This window comes from Trachinotus anak, unplaced genomic scaffold (assembly GCF_046630095.1).
Source record: "Trachinotus anak isolate AG129_WGS33_773 ecotype Australia unplaced genomic scaffold, CSIRO_AGI_Tana_v1 ptg000002l, whole genome shotgun sequence".
In the NCBI taxonomy this organism is placed as follows: Eukaryota; Metazoa; Chordata; class Actinopteri; order Carangiformes; family Carangidae; genus Trachinotus; species Trachinotus anak.
Window position 1 is genome coordinate 3,172,987 of NW_027273853.1, and position 16,679 is coordinate 3,189,665.

At 41.0% G+C, this 16,679-nt stretch overlaps 1 long non-coding RNA gene across 1 annotated transcript; it reads left to right on the forward strand.

Annotated features, from left to right (window-relative positions):
• Positions 1–993: 993 nt before the first annotated feature.
• On the forward strand, positions 994–12,700 carry LOC139627053 (uncharacterized). Its single transcript, XR_011692489.1, has 3 exons — positions 994–1,155; positions 9,977–10,174; positions 11,977–12,700. It is a non-coding gene; the product is annotated as an uncharacterized lncRNA (long non-coding RNA).
• Positions 12,701–16,679: the final 3,979 nt, after the last annotated feature.

The following is a 16,679-nucleotide window of genomic DNA, read 5'->3' on the forward strand; positions in this document are numbered from 1 at the left end:
GTGTCAACAGGCTACACAAGTGACCAAGATCATACGAATGACAGAAACTTTAACACTGCAATAATTTATTTAAATCTAATGATAATGTGAGTGTTCACTCGTGCAGATGAATCTCAAAGACAATCATCACCCAAATCTGAAGCTGCCTTCAGCCGTGCTGAGCCTTTTATTGATTTGGTTTCGTTTTCTAACCTGCAAACTGTGCTCAGCAGAGTAAACATCTAAACACGTCAGCTGCTCAGGCAACAAAACCTTCTCACCTCAAAGTCCACAGTAGCTGTTGATGATAATCAACTGTTTGTTGACACTTGACAAGTCCACAACTATTTATCTCCATAACAACTTTATAAGGTGATAATATGTCAATGAAGTTTTACAAATAATACATGTTAGAACGCGCATGATGTTTATTTGATGACATCATAGTTCTTATCATTGGCTTAATCATAGGCCTTAATATGAGAAAAAAAAGATTAAAGGAGTTTAACATTTTTTAAGTTTTTAAAGATAATTTGTGTTTAAACATTCAAAAACATTTGTATTTATACTTTATTTATAATTACACCATCTTTACGAAAATCGTACTGTTTTACAAATGATTTGTCGCTGCACTTGCAATGCCGTGGATCATTTACACAAATTTTGTCTACGTGTTAATCGAGACTGTCCTGTCATCTGTGCAGCAGGTTATTATGACCCATAGTTACGTTTTGTTGTTAGGTGACATCTAGTGGTTGTAGTTATTATGACAAAGGGTGAAGTGTGGTGATGCAGTATACATGCAGCTACATAGTTTACGTCAGGAGGAGGTATTACTGTAACCATGACAACAACGATTGTCTAATGTTGAGGAACTTATTTTAACCCAAAGCACCATCTTTTCCTTAACCCAACCAAATCATGGCTGTTATTATAGTAGCCATGGCAACAAAGGTAGGCACGCCGCTCTTGATGCTATCGGCATGTTTATTATTGTAACCATGACAACCAATGGCCAGTAGGGACACTATTTCAGGAGATGCTTCTCTGGGTCGTATCAGAGGGTTGAAAAAAAATAAATTAGGCCTGTATGGATGTTGACTTTTCCAGCTAATGAAGACATTTTTAGACTGAGAGCTCTGCTGTTATTATTCTTCTGGCCACCTGCGAGAGACAGTGAGTAATGGAGATTCAGTTTTACTGTCAAAGAGAAATTGGAGGGTGTACAGTGTACACATTTAATGTCAGGGGGGAATGTAATCCAGTTACATCAGATGTAGACACAAGTGAGATACAAGGTGTTTATTAATGTCAAGTAGAGGGAGGTGCAAAAGAGTGACAGTGTAATTCTATCAGGAAAAGCACACATTCCAGTTGAGAGAGACAAGCCTCTACTGCCTGTCACTGCGTTTAGACCAGAGTCATAAAAGACTTAAGTAGCTGTGTCACTTCGAGCCCTGTGGAGACTGTAAATGCCAAACTAAGTGTGACATTTAGATCACTGTCAGTCAGTCATTCCCTCCCTTTCTTCTCCAGCCTCTCTCCAGCTCTGCCTCTACCTGCTGCTCACACATTCCCCAACACACTTTCTCTGCCCTGCTTTCATTTTCCCTGCTGCTAATTCTTTTAGGATGTTAACTACAGTTAGGTACAAGACAGGAGGGCAAGAAGCACAGTGGACCAATCAGCAGCTCTTCTGCTGAAGAACTAGTTTTAAGTTATTTCCAACAGCAGCTTCACTTCTGCAGATGATTAATGACGTCTGACAGTTAAAGGTTCAATTCAGTCTGTGTAAAAAGGTCAATCACAATAAATAAAACCTTACAGAATTTCATATGTGATGATATGTGACAGTGCAGCTCGTACATCCTTCAGCCTCCCTGTGTATACAGAGAAAACATCAGAACAATGTGAAGGATTAACACTGAGGGAAAGGTATTAACCTCAGTGTAAACATCAAAGGCCAATATGGGTGCAAAGAATGTAAAGAGTATGAATATGAGAAATGTACAAAAGCAGATAAATCATCTTTAAATATACAATCTGGCATCGGCGTAACCACAGTAACCCACCGTCCTGCGTGCACACAGCATGAGAAGAGCAGCAGCATGGAATAAACAACAACAACAGAATTGTGGATATTTCTCACTTTGCTCTGATGGACTGAAGAACTCACTACTGCTCTGTCTGTCTGTCTGTCTGTCTGTAGGGAAACAAAAGTTCAGTCATTGTGGAGAGGGGGGCTTATCTCAATGATGCAGAGTTTAGCAAAGTGACGGCTAATGGGAAAAAAGCTGTTCCTGAGCCTGCAGGTCCTGGAACAGAGAGTCCTCCCAGAGGAGGACTAGTGACTAGTGCGCTCACACCAGACAGCCTCAACGCGGGGAGGTGGAGAACTGATGATGCCTCGAAGCAGTTTTCACCACCCTCTGCAGAGGTTTGGGGTCTGAGCCAGAGCAGTTGCCACAGCACACTGAGACATTCACCTCAACCTGTGGGGACAGGTGGACCTTTTTGAGTCTCCTCAAGAAAAAGGGGTGCTCTTAAAGTGTTGAGGGTCTCAGAGATTTAGATGAACTCCAGAGGTGCTCGGACCTGTTAGGAGATGCTGTTCAGGCACACATTCTGTAGAGATTCAACTTGCCAAATTTTCACAGACCTTTTGCGTCCTGCAAAAGAGAGAAACATGATCTCTCCTCAAACCACAGTCCTTGCAACCTGACGGTGACAGTGAAAAAAAATGTGAGATCTTTTTATCTTAAAAAAAAAGAAAGAAAAAAAACAAAAACAAAAATCATTCAATGACAGTGATTAGTAATAGATGAGGGTGTCAGCAGGGGTGACAACTCTGGCAATTGCAAAAGACAGTTAAGGTCCCTAAAATTCATTATGTCATTATGTTACTTACCAGTTTAGAAGAAACTTTGGGAGCTTGGCTTCAAACTTTATTCCTTCAGTCACCAAGAGCTGTCTTCAGTCATGGAAAGCAACACCAGTGTTAACTTTTGTCTCTATCACATCTTTTCTTCTACTGAAGTTAGCATGCTAACCAGCTAGCCCCGGCCCGTGTCGTCACTTTCCCTTAGTGACTCACTGCTGCCTTATTATAACCTCTTGTATTATTAAAACAACAACAGCTGAAGCTCTTGTCCAGACAATCACCAGCAGAAACCTCATTCAGCAGCAGAGAAAACGTAGAAATAGGCCCTTTAAATACTCCAGTGACAGAGAGACAATAGGACACAGATGAGACTAACCAGGGCAGGGCAAACAATCACAAAGGTGGGAAGAACAACAGGAAGTCTATCAACCAACAGACACACAAGGAAAGCAGTTTCAAAATAAAACAGGATACAACTAAACAGAGTCCAGACATTAAGTCCACTCAAGGGGTAGATTGTGCATAGCACAAGTCAATGTAAGAAGCCTCAGAATCTATTCAGAAACCCAGCTGTTGCTTCACTTCTTGACGTCATGTTACTGTCGGACCAAGGGTTATTCTCTGTCACTTGTCACTTTAGTCCTGCAGATGCTGAGCCAGTTTTGAACTCATCCTGTTATTTTCTGTCTTATGGTGGCGAACACTGAAATGATGCACATGTCACCTCCTGCTCTGGAGTGTGTCTGTGGTTGTTTTTCCCTCAGAACTACCTCGACCTTGTTCCTTGGGATCATAGATATGACTTCTTATCTTGCAACCAAAACAGGAGTTTAGATGTGTATGGTGCATATTGCTTAGAAATCTAACTTTTTTTTTCAAATGAGAAAAAAATTTACGTTTAAAAGTTGCATAGTTTTGTCTTAAGTGAGCAGCAGGGAGACCATCGAACTGCAGTGCTACATATTAATAGCATCAGTATTTATCGCTGATCCTCTATGGCTTTATCCTCTAAGCCCTGTCTGCAAGCCAGTGATAGCACAGGGAGAGCAGAAATCAGGGACACTCCTCACACACATTTCTTTCCCTCCTTCTGCCACCGCTGCTCTCCTGATGTTCAGATTGCTGCTCTCCTGATGTTCAGATTGGGTGGCTCTCATCTGCTCAGTAGTTGGCTGGCTGGTTGCTTGGTAATCTACAGCAGGTGATAGCAGGGCTCGGTTTTTTTCTGGAGATTTGTGTTTGCTCAATAAACTGAGACTTTTCTGAGAACGACCTCTGACTGTCATAACCATCACATCTTGTGATGGGAGCAGACAAAGAGGGCAAAAGCAGAGGAAGAGGAGAAATGACTTGTCCTTTTCTTGGGTTTGAAAGGGTATTTTAAGACTGAGGAAACATGCCCCCACTGTGATCATTTGCTCCACCTCACTAGCACCAAGCCTCGCCCCTGTTGAGAACTTAATGTTACTATATGTTTCAAAGCAGTGCTGCATGTGGGGTGGGGGTTAAGGTTTGTCATTATTCCCAGCACTGTGATAAGTGGCTTTCTCTTTTCAAGGGAAACATTGAGAATCAATCAAAGTAAAAGGTGGTGAAAGATCGTTGCTGAGCTATTTTTGCTCTGCTTTTGTTGCTGTGGAGGGGGGGGGAATGTTTGGTATGAAATTGGTTTCATATTGCTCTATACATATTCATGTGGCTTCATATGTAGTCGTGCACCTCCACACTCCTAAGACTTTTATGGTTGAGACTTCATCTAGTTCAGCTCTGATGGTGAAACTTGAAGCTCTACCTCAAACAAAAATGACTTCCAAGTCAAGGAAGGATGAGCAAAAGAAGGATGATATCAACATATTCGGAGAGCGCTGAGGGTCCCAGACCTACATCATTCTTCTCCCAGCTCCTAGTGGAGGTCCTGGCTGAGCAGATTCACACATCTCCCCCCAGAGCTCAACCATCCTCACTGTGCCCCGACTGCTGGACCAGGACTGGGAGAAAAACCCAGATCATGTGGCAGAGACACACAGACTTTTAACACTAAAATCACAAAACACTCATTGTGGTTTTAGGTTTTTCCTTTGACAGTTTTTTATTGTGCACATACATGTGCATCATAATAATAACAAGTTTAAGGATACGGTTGGTTTTATTCTGTGCTTTTACATTAGTGGTGTGGCTCTGGGGACTCGACAACTATCTGATGGACAATTTTTACTATATAGTCTGGATCTTCAACTGCAAACCACCTACCACCCCTATGATCCCGCTCAACACCTGCCGCTGAATTATTATTTTTATTAGTAGTAGTTCTAGTAGTAGTAGTATAGTCATTATTATTATTATTATTATTATTATGTCTGTTATTGTTATTTTTATCATTATTAGTATCATCATTATCATTGCATGGTGGTCATTCCCCCCCTGCTCTGCCATTTAAAAGGACGTTTTTTCTTGCCACCATCGCCAAGTGCCTGCTCACGGTGCGAATTGTTGGGTCTCTGTAAATATGACAAAGACTTCACTCTAGACCTGCTCTATTTGAAAAGTCCCTTCAGATAACTTCTGTTGTGATTTGGCATGATAAATAAATTAAAACTGACTTGACAATAACTCTGCTGAAACACAGAAGCTAAACCCAATAAACAACCAGGCAGTTGAGCTGTTAATAAAACTGAATGGATTCTTTATAAATTTTGAATTGTCCCAGCAGAATGTTAATGTTCCTCAGGGAGAGAGGAATTGATTCTTCCACATGTCGCAGCATGCAGTATTCACACTCATGTGCCATATATAATGCACATGAATTATGCATGAATGATGCTCCCACCTGTAATGTTGGAGAACCATCTAAGAAAGTCTTGATCACTCATCCTCACGCTGCACGTCTTATCTATAATACAGAGCTCGTGTTCCACATGACCTGTGTCTCCTTGACTTTTATTTGTGTCAACAACTCATATTATTTATGAGCTGGAGCACTCGCTCAGGGACCAAGGTGTGAATACTCTATATACTGTCTGTCTGTTCTCACCTCTAATAGACTTGATATTGTAACTGATATGATTTCATAATTATAACTTTATACGATTATCAATATTTTGACATTTTTAATCTGATTCCACACAAGTATAGAATAGAATTATTTTTACATTTGCTATTACATTATTATCATTATTGACTGTGTTTCTGTTTGTGAATCAGTGTAAAACCTTCAGTGTGTTGTAGCAGAGCTCAGAGACGTCTCAGAGTTGGTTATAGAGGGATGTGTGATGGGACCCATGTGAAGGTTTATGTGATGTTTGACGACGTCAAGACTCTAGCAACAATTGTAATAACAACTTTATTGTGAGAGCAACACATTTCAACTTGTGACCTTTATCAGGCTCATCATACAAAGAACATTTAATAAGATATGTATGATAGAAAGACATGTAAAAGTAAAACAAAATTTATATTAAAAAAACAGTATACACACACATACAGAGCATTTCAGAGGAGATTGGTGGTTTCAGGCTACACTGCACCACTACACTGGTAGAGAGGTCAGGGGTGCATAGGCCTAATGATGGACATGTGACACTATATTTGGTCCATGAACAGGAGACCTGCATTTATTGGGAAGTACCCAGCTGTTATAAGAGGGTTTTTACCTACAATGTTCCTCTTCACATGACATATAGAATGTTTATTTTGAAAACACTTTACAAGGATCTTTACTGTCACTGCAATTGTCTTAAAATCAAAAGCCATACAAAATAAAATGAAAAGAGAAGTGATCTTTCATCTTATTGAAATGTCTTGCATCAGATCTACATCTGTCATTCCTCATGATAGAGCTCTTATGTTCTGTGATAGAATCTTTAAGAGAACAGTCTCACCTATGTACATTTTATCATCATATAAATCACATTTAAGTTTTCCATATAACGGAATCTTTTTGTTGGGATTAGAAGTTTTCTTCCCCTTCGTTCCCTCATGTTCTCCTCTGTTTTCCCTCCCTCCTGTGTGTGTGTGTGTTTGTGTGTTTGTGTGTGTGTGTGTGTGTGTGTGTGTGTGTGTGTGTGTGTGTGTGTGTGTGTGTCCTGTGTCCTGCTGAGTGTGGCAAACTAGTACCTTCTCCTGCCCCCCCACCCCCCCACCCCCCACTGCAATATTTACCCCTTCACTCCACTCTCAGCAGGACCATTCAGTCCACCATGCAGCGTTCACGTCAAGGCCAATTACCAATTGTAGTAGTTCTAAGTTTCCTTGTGCCTCAGGTTCAGTGTACCTGCTAACAGTGATTGCTGCTACATCTGGTGTGCATGGTTTCCTGTCAGATCCCATAGAGCTTGTCATCTGCCCTTAAACCCCCTCCACCCACATCGCTAACCACTAACTGTGTCTGCAGTTTAAACTGCTGTTATAACAGCATTGGTCTTCCAAATGTTGTTAAATGCTGTTTGTTCTTTTAAGAGAGGTTAAAAGATGTGGGAGTAATTAAACTAGCAGTCTATGCAAGCTTCACACTTAAAATTGCTATGAAAAGGTTCATTTGTGTCGTGGCTCTTCGTTTTTGCACACACAAGTCAGTCCTCTTAGTAATGTCCTCTAATTTAGATGGTGGACTCTTTTTGCACCTGTTCAGGTGACGTTATGCCAGAAATCCCTGTTCTTCTTCTAATAACCTGAGGTTTAAAAGATGTGTATCTCAATTATGGAAACAGCTACTTAACATATGAGAGAGCAGACTGAGTAGCAGGATATCGCATAAATAAATCAATGGCAGTGGTCAAAGGAATTTAAGGAGTTTGCAGGGATGGAGGAAACATTCAGATCATTATTAGAACAATGTACTTAAAGTATCAAAATTTCAAATACTCTACAAACCACAGATGAAGCTTGTTTAGTCTCTAACAGGATGTACTGAGGCACTGAATGACTGTAGAAGCTGTATAATAAAAAGCTTGTAGAATACGATGCAAAGACTGTAGAAATGGTAAACACAGCAAACTCTTGAAACAAAAGGATTTCTGAAATTTCAGACATGGTCTTTAGATCTTGTTGTGGTCTGTGGTGAAGTATCCTCTGCCTTGTCTTTATCTAATGACACTGCCAAGTTCAAAATGAGCTGTTCAGAAATGCAGCAGCACAACATGACTGACAGTGACTGTCTGTGATTGGGTTTTCTCTTATGATGAACACAGCCTATGGTCTATCACATTTTTTAAAGTGGGAAAAAAAATTCAGTCCCCCGTTTAAAAGCTCTGCTTCAGAATCACGAGTTTCTCATAGAAGTGTAGAGGAGTCAAAAGTACAATATTTGTCAGTACAGTACTGTCCACCCCTGTATAAAACCATGGTCAAGGAGCTGATAAAGAACCCAACAGTGACTCTAACAGAGCTTCAGACATCCTCTGCTGGAAGGACCATCTCAGAGCATCAGTCAGCTTCTTGGAGCCAAACAGCATTGAAAGGACTCTGAGAGCAGGAGGAACAAGACTAGGTCAAATCCTAGTATGTGACTGGACCACTTATGGTCAAGTCCTGATTTTATAACCATGACGTCGTCTGACAAAATCACCAAACACATAGATGAAAGACAAAGACTGAGCCGTGATTTCAGCTGTATTTACAGTAAAATGATTGCTCAGAGAGAAAGTTACAGTCATAGTGAGAGAGACACAGGTAAATCTGGGAGAGAGAGAGGCTACCGGGGCAACCATCACAGACCGACTATCTTTATTAATTTGTCTCTCTCACACAGACAACAGCCCCCGTCTGGATCCAATGTAGTTTCTCCTTTATTTACTCCTAACTCCAGAACTAACAGACTTTTGTTAGAGGTCTTTATTTCTAACTCCCTCTGTTTGATATGTAGAATTGGTCATAGCTGTGTTTTAGTATGAAGCCTTGTTACTGATGACTGAGCAGTAGTGGAAATACCATCAGTCAGTCAGTCAGTCAGTCAGTCAGGGACTTATGTTCTGTTGCTATCCAACCAAAAAGATTCTCTGCTGTGATATGACAAAATCTTTGTCAAAGTTGGCCAGAACTCCAGGTTCCAAGCAGCAGGCACTGCTCATCACCTGACTCACACCTTCCCTACAGTGAAGCATGGTGGTGGCAACATCCACCTCCATGTTATGGAGGTACTTCTCAGCATCAGCAGCAGGGAGACTTGTCAGAACTGAGGGAAGGACAAATGCAGCCAAATACAGAGAAGAAAAACCTGCTCCAGAGTCCACGAGACCTGAGACTGAGGTGATGGTTCACCTTTCAGCATGACAATGACCTGAAGGACACAGCCAAGACAACACTGGAGTGGTTTCAGGACAAGTCTCTGACTGCCCTTGATGATGCAGCCAAAGCAGACTTAGAGCCTATACAACATCTGTAGAGAGACTTGAAGATGGCAGCTCAGACGCTTCCCATCCAATCTGATCAAGGGGATCTGCCAGGAAGGATGGGATAAACTGTCCAAATCCAGGTGAACAAAGCCTGTAGACACTTATCCAAGAGGAATCGCAGCTGTAATTGCTGCTGAAGGGATTTTAAATTATGGGTCTGAGTACTCCCCTGAGCTGAATCCAGTAGAAGATAAAGCAACAAAACCCCTCCGGCAAAGAGCAGTTAAAAGAATAATCTGTGAGGAGCGGCAGAACATTTCCCCACAGATTTGTATGAGACTGGTATCATCCATGCCCAGCAGGAACAAATCTGTCAACAAAAATAAAGCCAAATACACAAAATGTGTAATCTCACTAATGAACATTGTACTGACTTTTGTTGCAGTTGGTTCTTCTTTGTTACTGTTTAATTAGTCAAACATTTGTTTTTCAAATTAATTGGCTTCATTCTTCTCAGGCTTTGGCTAAAAACAAATAAAAGTATTAAAAGGGCAGGCTTTGTAATTACTTCAGATTTTAGTGATATTGGCCCGAGGTGAATTTTGAGCCAGGTCCTCAGTGTAATGTCAGTCAGGATTTTTCTTCTTGTTTTCTCTTTCAGCTCTTTCACAGTCGGGTCAAATGATATTCAGGCCTAATAATGTTTTGCCTGCAGAGTGAATTTATTTTTCTGAGAATGGGATTGTTTTTGAAAAGGTCAGTGTTTTGGTCTTTTCCATATTCACAGCTGGTGTCCACGTTTGACTGAACTTGGTGAGGATGTCTCTGCTGTGAACCGTCTCTGGAGGGGGACAGGAGAACCAGGTCATCAGCAGGGTGCACCAGGGGCTGTGGATGATTGCAGATGTTCTGCAGATGTATTCATACACATGATGAAGAGGACTGGGTTCCTGTTGCAGCCTTGTCACCCACGGTGCCGTTTGAAGTAATTGATTCTTTTGTTTGTAAGTTTTATTCTGGTGCACATGTGTTAGTGAGAGCAGAGCAGAGTGGGTCAGATGTGGTCTGACAATCCAACCTGACTTTCAGGTGATGGTGCTGCAGAGCGCCTCGACCACACAGCTGCTGACTCATGTCCCTCTGTAATTCTGAGGGTCATGCGTCGCCACTTTTAAAGTTCCTCTCTCAACATGTGCAGACACAGTCTATGTAAAAATACTCTGCTATGATTAAGATGTTGTTATGTCAGAGGGATATTGTTTTCGAGTTGTCCATCCATCCCTATGTCCATCCATCCCATTCTTGTGGACACAACGTCTCAGTTATGCCTTGAGGGAATTTCTTTAAACTTGGCAAGAACATTCACATGGACTCAGACCTAGACTCAGATGAGGAGTCTGTGGAGACCAGAATCAGGGACCAGCAGATGGATCAGAACAGTTAGTGTAGTTAGCATCTTTATATTTATCATTTCTTTATGTTGTTTGTTAGCTTGTAACTGGCAGAGACTGACACAGTGTTAGTGGCTGTGCTAATGTAAACTCTGGCTCTCTGTACTGACAATGTTTTGGGTTTATTTTGCCCAACCCCATCCCCACAAGTTGACAGGACTGGCTACTGATGTTAGATGACGTATGAATCCCTGGCTGTTTTTACCAGACTGTCATTGGTTCACTGCAGTTCAAGGTGGAAATACTTGATTATTTCGCTCATCATATGTCTTGTATTATATAGAAAACATCATATGGACATGTTGATATGGTTAATCACTAAAATATCCCACACTCAGAATTAGACTGAATAATTTCAGAGTAGCCAACCCAAATTTTTTTGTGCTGTATCTGAGCATTTTGTTTAGGATCCATCAGAACCATGTGGTTTTCTTCTTTTGAGGGTCTTCAATTTTCTTCTCAACTCGTTCACAGTAACAAGGAAGTCTAAGGGGTTTTGGTTTGTCTGTGAATATCAGTTCCATATTTTGTAGTTTTTCAAATATTTGTTTGGTTTCTGAGTCAGTTCCTGGTGGTTTTGACTCTGATGAGGTCTGAAGATGTTCAGTCCACATTTCTCCGTCCTGGAGGATCAGCTGCTCAGGCTCAGACTGACACAGAGGTTCACTGGTCCCAGAAGGACTTGGATTCTCTCCTCTCTTCAAGTTTCTGTGTCTGTTTTATTTTTGTGGTTCTAAATGTATTTTTATATGTGCTTCACATCACTGATGGTGTATATGATTATTTGTAGAGTCTTTGTGTTTCAGATCAGATCATTTCTAACTTGTTTTGTCAGGTTTTGTCCAACCAATGTTTTTTTTTTATTGTTATTGTTTGTTGTTATTATCTTTTATTCTTTTGTTTTTGTTAGTTTGACTTTAACTTTATATGCTGTTCTCTTGAAGATCATTTATAATTTGGACACATGGTTTCAGTTGTCTGAGAGTCGGGATATTATATAAACTCTTCTAGTAATAGTTTAATCTCTTCACTCTTACTTCCTCTTGGTTTTGTTCAGTGCCATCTGGCTCTTATGTTGTGTTTGAGGAACAGGGTGATTTGGTTGTGGTCTGGCTTGACTGTGACAACACTGAAAGTGAGTGATCATGTGATCTACAGCTGCTGCTGCCAAGAGTTGAGCAGTAATTGAAGCGTCCCACAGAGTCTCCTCCTGCATGATGTTGACAGTGTTCAGACTGAGGCTCCTGCAGAGGTGTAATAGCTGCTTCTCATTTCTGTCTATCACAGTGTCACAGTTGTCTCTCTCTCTCTCTCTCTCTCTCTCTCTCTCTCTAAGGATGTAGCATCTTCGTTATGTGTCAGTCAGGAGAAACAAGATTTTTGGCCGTGGCAAGAAGATGGACAGATAGCAGCAGATGAGCCCCTTAGGGAGGCTAATGACCACCACACACACACACACACACACGCACACTCACAAACACATTTGGTGCACAAACACAGAATTCATCTTTTCCTTATCACAATCTCTCCCGTCACCCCACAGCATTTCATTTCGATCTTTTCCTCTCTCTATGCTTTGTTGTGGTGCAGCTTCTCTCCTCTGTGTCCAGAGGAGAGAAAGAGCCATCACAGGACGAGGTCACTCAGTTAGAGCGAGAGAGAGAGAGAAATAAAGAGAGAGAGAGACAAGACAGGAAAAGAAACTAGGAAAGTCATTTTTAACACTGAGTTCTGAAGTGTGACTGGCATCAGAGTCAAGTCATCTTTAATTTGTGGCAGTGATGTTATTAGGGGCCAGTTTATGACCCTCAGTCAGACATCAGCACGAGACAACCAACCTCCAATAGAAACCAAACTCATCTACATATCTACTGTGTTTTCACTGGTGTCACTGAGTGTGGTCCTCTCTCTGTCCTACTCTTTGGTCCAGAGTGAAACACCTTCTAACCTCTACTGATAATTATGATATTTAGTATAGATGTTCATGATCCCCAGTTATTTCTGTGACCTCCAAACGTTTCATTTATTGCCACTATCAAATAGAATCAACTACTTGGACACCATGTATCCTGAAAAATAAAGATGAGATTTCCAGGAAACGTAGTTTTTGATATTCATTGTCCACAACTTCATTTCTCTTTTCTTCCACCTGTTACTATCATCAAGTTTGAAATTTCCTTTGCACATACAAACAACAAAACATAATGACTGGACTGCCATGAATCTGAATGAGTACATTCATACTTCCCTGTGTTTCCCGACAGCACTGCCTTCAGGGTCAAGTTTGCATGCAAGATACTGTATCTTAGGCTACGTCCATACCAATACCTTTTGTTTAAAAATTTAAAAATAAAAGCAATCTCTGTGCAGATGACCATTTTAGCTCCATATCAGAAATAAGTTTCAAAATTGTGTAGTGTGGACGGCAGAGTAAACAAAAGTGATGCATTTTTAAAACTAAAGTGTATTAGTGTGGATGAAGCCATTTAAGGAAATGGTGTAATTGTCATGAAATTATGCAGGCACATTCAAACTCCCAAGAGGATAATCCTTTTTGATTTCAATGACCTAATGTGCTTCCTTCAAGTGTTGTCATCTTTACTAAGCCCCTAATGAGAGGGGTGCTGCTCCGCCAGCTCTCTTCAGCTACAGAGTAGGAGTGTGTGGATGAAAGCTGCAGGTCTGTAGCACAGACCAGAGGATCTGTCAGTCCCAAGTTCAGAGCTCATATTCACACCAAACCTCGGGCACTGAATGACCCTCTTCACCTGGCTGCACTTTCTAATGCTAATTTGTCCCTGTTGCTAATTCAAATGGCCTAATCTACATTGTAAATCCCAGCACCTCGTTCAAAAACCAAAAGTTTTCTAGGAATTTAGATGAACACCTAAAACACACTCTAATGAGGCAGCGTGGCTTCGATAATTAACATGCAGAATAATTTCATATGTATCACACACGTCTTTTTTTCTTCTCTTTGTAGCACAACTATATTATCCTATTATTCTGTTCACAGACAATATGAGGGGGTGGCTCTTAAAGCAGAACAATAAGAGGAGCAGACAGTGTTTGGTCTTTAATTGTAGTGTATGTCCATGCTGTGCGTTCAGAGATACAACCTAGTCATCAAGACTGGAATAAACACAAAGAAACACCAATAAACAAACATCTGGGTTCTGTGACAGACATGAAGATCACACAGCAGAGTGGAGCTTCTGAAAAACACATGTGACGCTAAGATTGAACAGACCACAAATGCAGTAGTTAAATAAATGTGAACGAGTGGTTTCCTTCAATACATCAAGGGGAAATGATGACAACATTTTTGTACACAAAGTGACACAAACATCCAGTTTACAGTGTGTAGAGCAGGGGTCACCGACCCTTTTTACCCCGAGAGCTACTAAAATAAAAGAGGGCTGAGAGCTCCTCGTGTTTTATATCACTGGTTACATTTATTCACATAGTGTATCACAATACTAACGTCTAATGAATAAGATAAATAAAAATACAACCTCAAATTTCAATATCCAAAACTCACATTTTGTACCAAAACTATCTGAAAATCATGTCATGATTCAGTCAAACCTGAACACACAGACATGATCACACCACTGCAAATAAACGTCCACAAATCTGTTCAGACATGAGAGAAGCAAAGAAGCTCCTCAGTCAGTGATCCAGTGATGGCTGTCACTTCATCCAGTGGTACATAACAAACAGGAACTTAAGACAGCTAATTCAGTACACGTAATAATTTTGAAATTGTAAACAAAAAAATAGGTCTCAAGTTTAAGACCACGTCTTAACTCACTGTATCCGTAGCAACGCATTTCCTGTTTGCTGAAAAAAATTAGTTGATATCTGTTGTGTCATCCAGAAGAGCTGCTACCGCTGCACATCTCCTACGGCATATCTGATGTAAACAAACTTGACAGTGTCGTTCATTTCACTGACAACTGAGAAATAATGATTCCGTGCTTGAGGAGGCGCGAGTCTGTCTGTGTGTTTGATTTACTGAGTGACGTTGTGTTGCTTAAAGTTTGTGCCATGCATCCATGGTTTGCGACGACTATATTCTCTCAACTTTTGGGTGAGCTACTGTAAAACGGGGGGTGAGCTGATGGTAGCGGTTGGAGACCCCTGTTGTAGTTTTGCCAGCGGTGTTGAAGCTCATACACATGAGATTTCGAGGTATTTACAGATCAATACCAGGAAAAAACTTCAAATATCTATAATGCTGCTCTTGCCAAACAAGTGGGAGAAAAAATGATGTATCTGTGTAGCTACAGGACTGATAAATAAAAACCAAGAGAAGAAGAAGAAAACAGCCCTCTAATGTTCTGTTTTTGAAGTGTGCTGCGCAAAGTTATGAATAAAACATTGACATTCAAATTCAGCACTTTATTGCCACATCAGTGTGACACTTGCAAGAATAATTACAACGAAATACATAATGTTTAACATAAAAAAAACAAAAAAGTATCTCAGAAACGTGAAACACTAAGCAGGACAGCAGCACTGTGCCACAGGGTGCAGACGGCCACGTTTCTGCTCCAGTGCACATGGAGCAGCCACGCGCTTCTTTCCACCAGGAGAAGGCATCACAAGCAGAGATCCCACCTCACTGTGACGGACCAGCAGTAGCAGATAGACAGGGATTAGTTAGCAGGACAAGATCCCTCACAGGCTTCCATTAGTTTTGGAGTTAGGGAGGGAGAGAGCTTTTTCTTCTGTGGGTTATCTCTTCATGTTCAGCCGGTTGCACAAAGCACCTGAAGTTTTCTACTTAAATATGACACTTAAGGTTGAATTTCTCCTTAGAAGAGGGTTACTTAAGGTCATTGCCTTGATTAAGGAAAAACATTTACAGCAATGAAAGAGGTTTTACAGCAGGACAATTCTACAGTTTCCATGGAGACCATTTATTTGCCGGCATTAGCGCTTGTGATACATGGTTATCAGCTCTCCTTATATCGTCTCACAAAGTTGGCCTGCAAAAGAAATGGCAGAGGAAAAGAAAGTAAGAAAACCAAACTGCTCCGGGGAGGAAAAGGTGAAACTTCTAGGGGAATAATAAAAGAATTTTAGTTCAGCAGACAAGTAAGAGCGTTTGTCAGTGAATGACACGGTACACAGTTGATGGACAGCCTTTGCCAATAATTGACTGGAAAGATCCCGTAGCTCATACTACAAACTACAAACAAGCTGGAAGAGCACAGCTGCTGAAAGTGGAGTGATCAGCTCTAGATGGTAAATCATAAACTGCCAATCAAATCTCTAGAGGTTGTCCATCAGGTTCTTCTGGTCATGGAAAACCCTTCTCAGAATGTGTTCATCTTCTTCATTTATCACCATAAACTCAGCCATGTTGCAGTTAAGATACAATCAGAGGCACCTTTTTTCCCCTTACTTTGGTCACTTAACTGACTTTAAATGATTCCTTAAGAGTAAGACCAAGATAAGGAGAAAACCTTAAATACTTAAGGGAACATTTTAATGAAACTTTAAGGAGAAGACTTAAGGATGTTTGTGCAACAATTTTTATTTTTATTTTAAGGAAATCTTAACTTGGTCTTTAAGGAAAATCTTAAGGTGTTTTGTGTGACTGACCCCAGCCCTCATACACTGTGGGTTGTGGATCAGCTTCACACAGTAATTAATCAACTTCACAAAAGCTGCAAACTCTCCTTCAGCAGATGCTTCATCAACCAAGGAGGAAGTGGTGTGTGTGGTTTCAATGCCACCACACAGCACATGGATTTTTCTGCTCAACAAGGCACCATGCAGTGAGGGTAAGGGTGGGGGTGGGGGGTATGCCGCTTGTCGCCTGCTTCTCTATCGACCTTCTCATTGTGGCTGCTCCTCCCTCTGTTATTCCCTGTAACATTCAAAAACGATCCACTGATGAAAAATGCTAAAGAAAATGACCAGGATCTTGTCTTGCAGACACATTCAGCGTGCACTGGAGCGGTTTTCAGCCAAGTGTGAAGCAGCTGGGATGAGTCAGCACCTCCAAGTCTGAGGCCATGGTTCCCT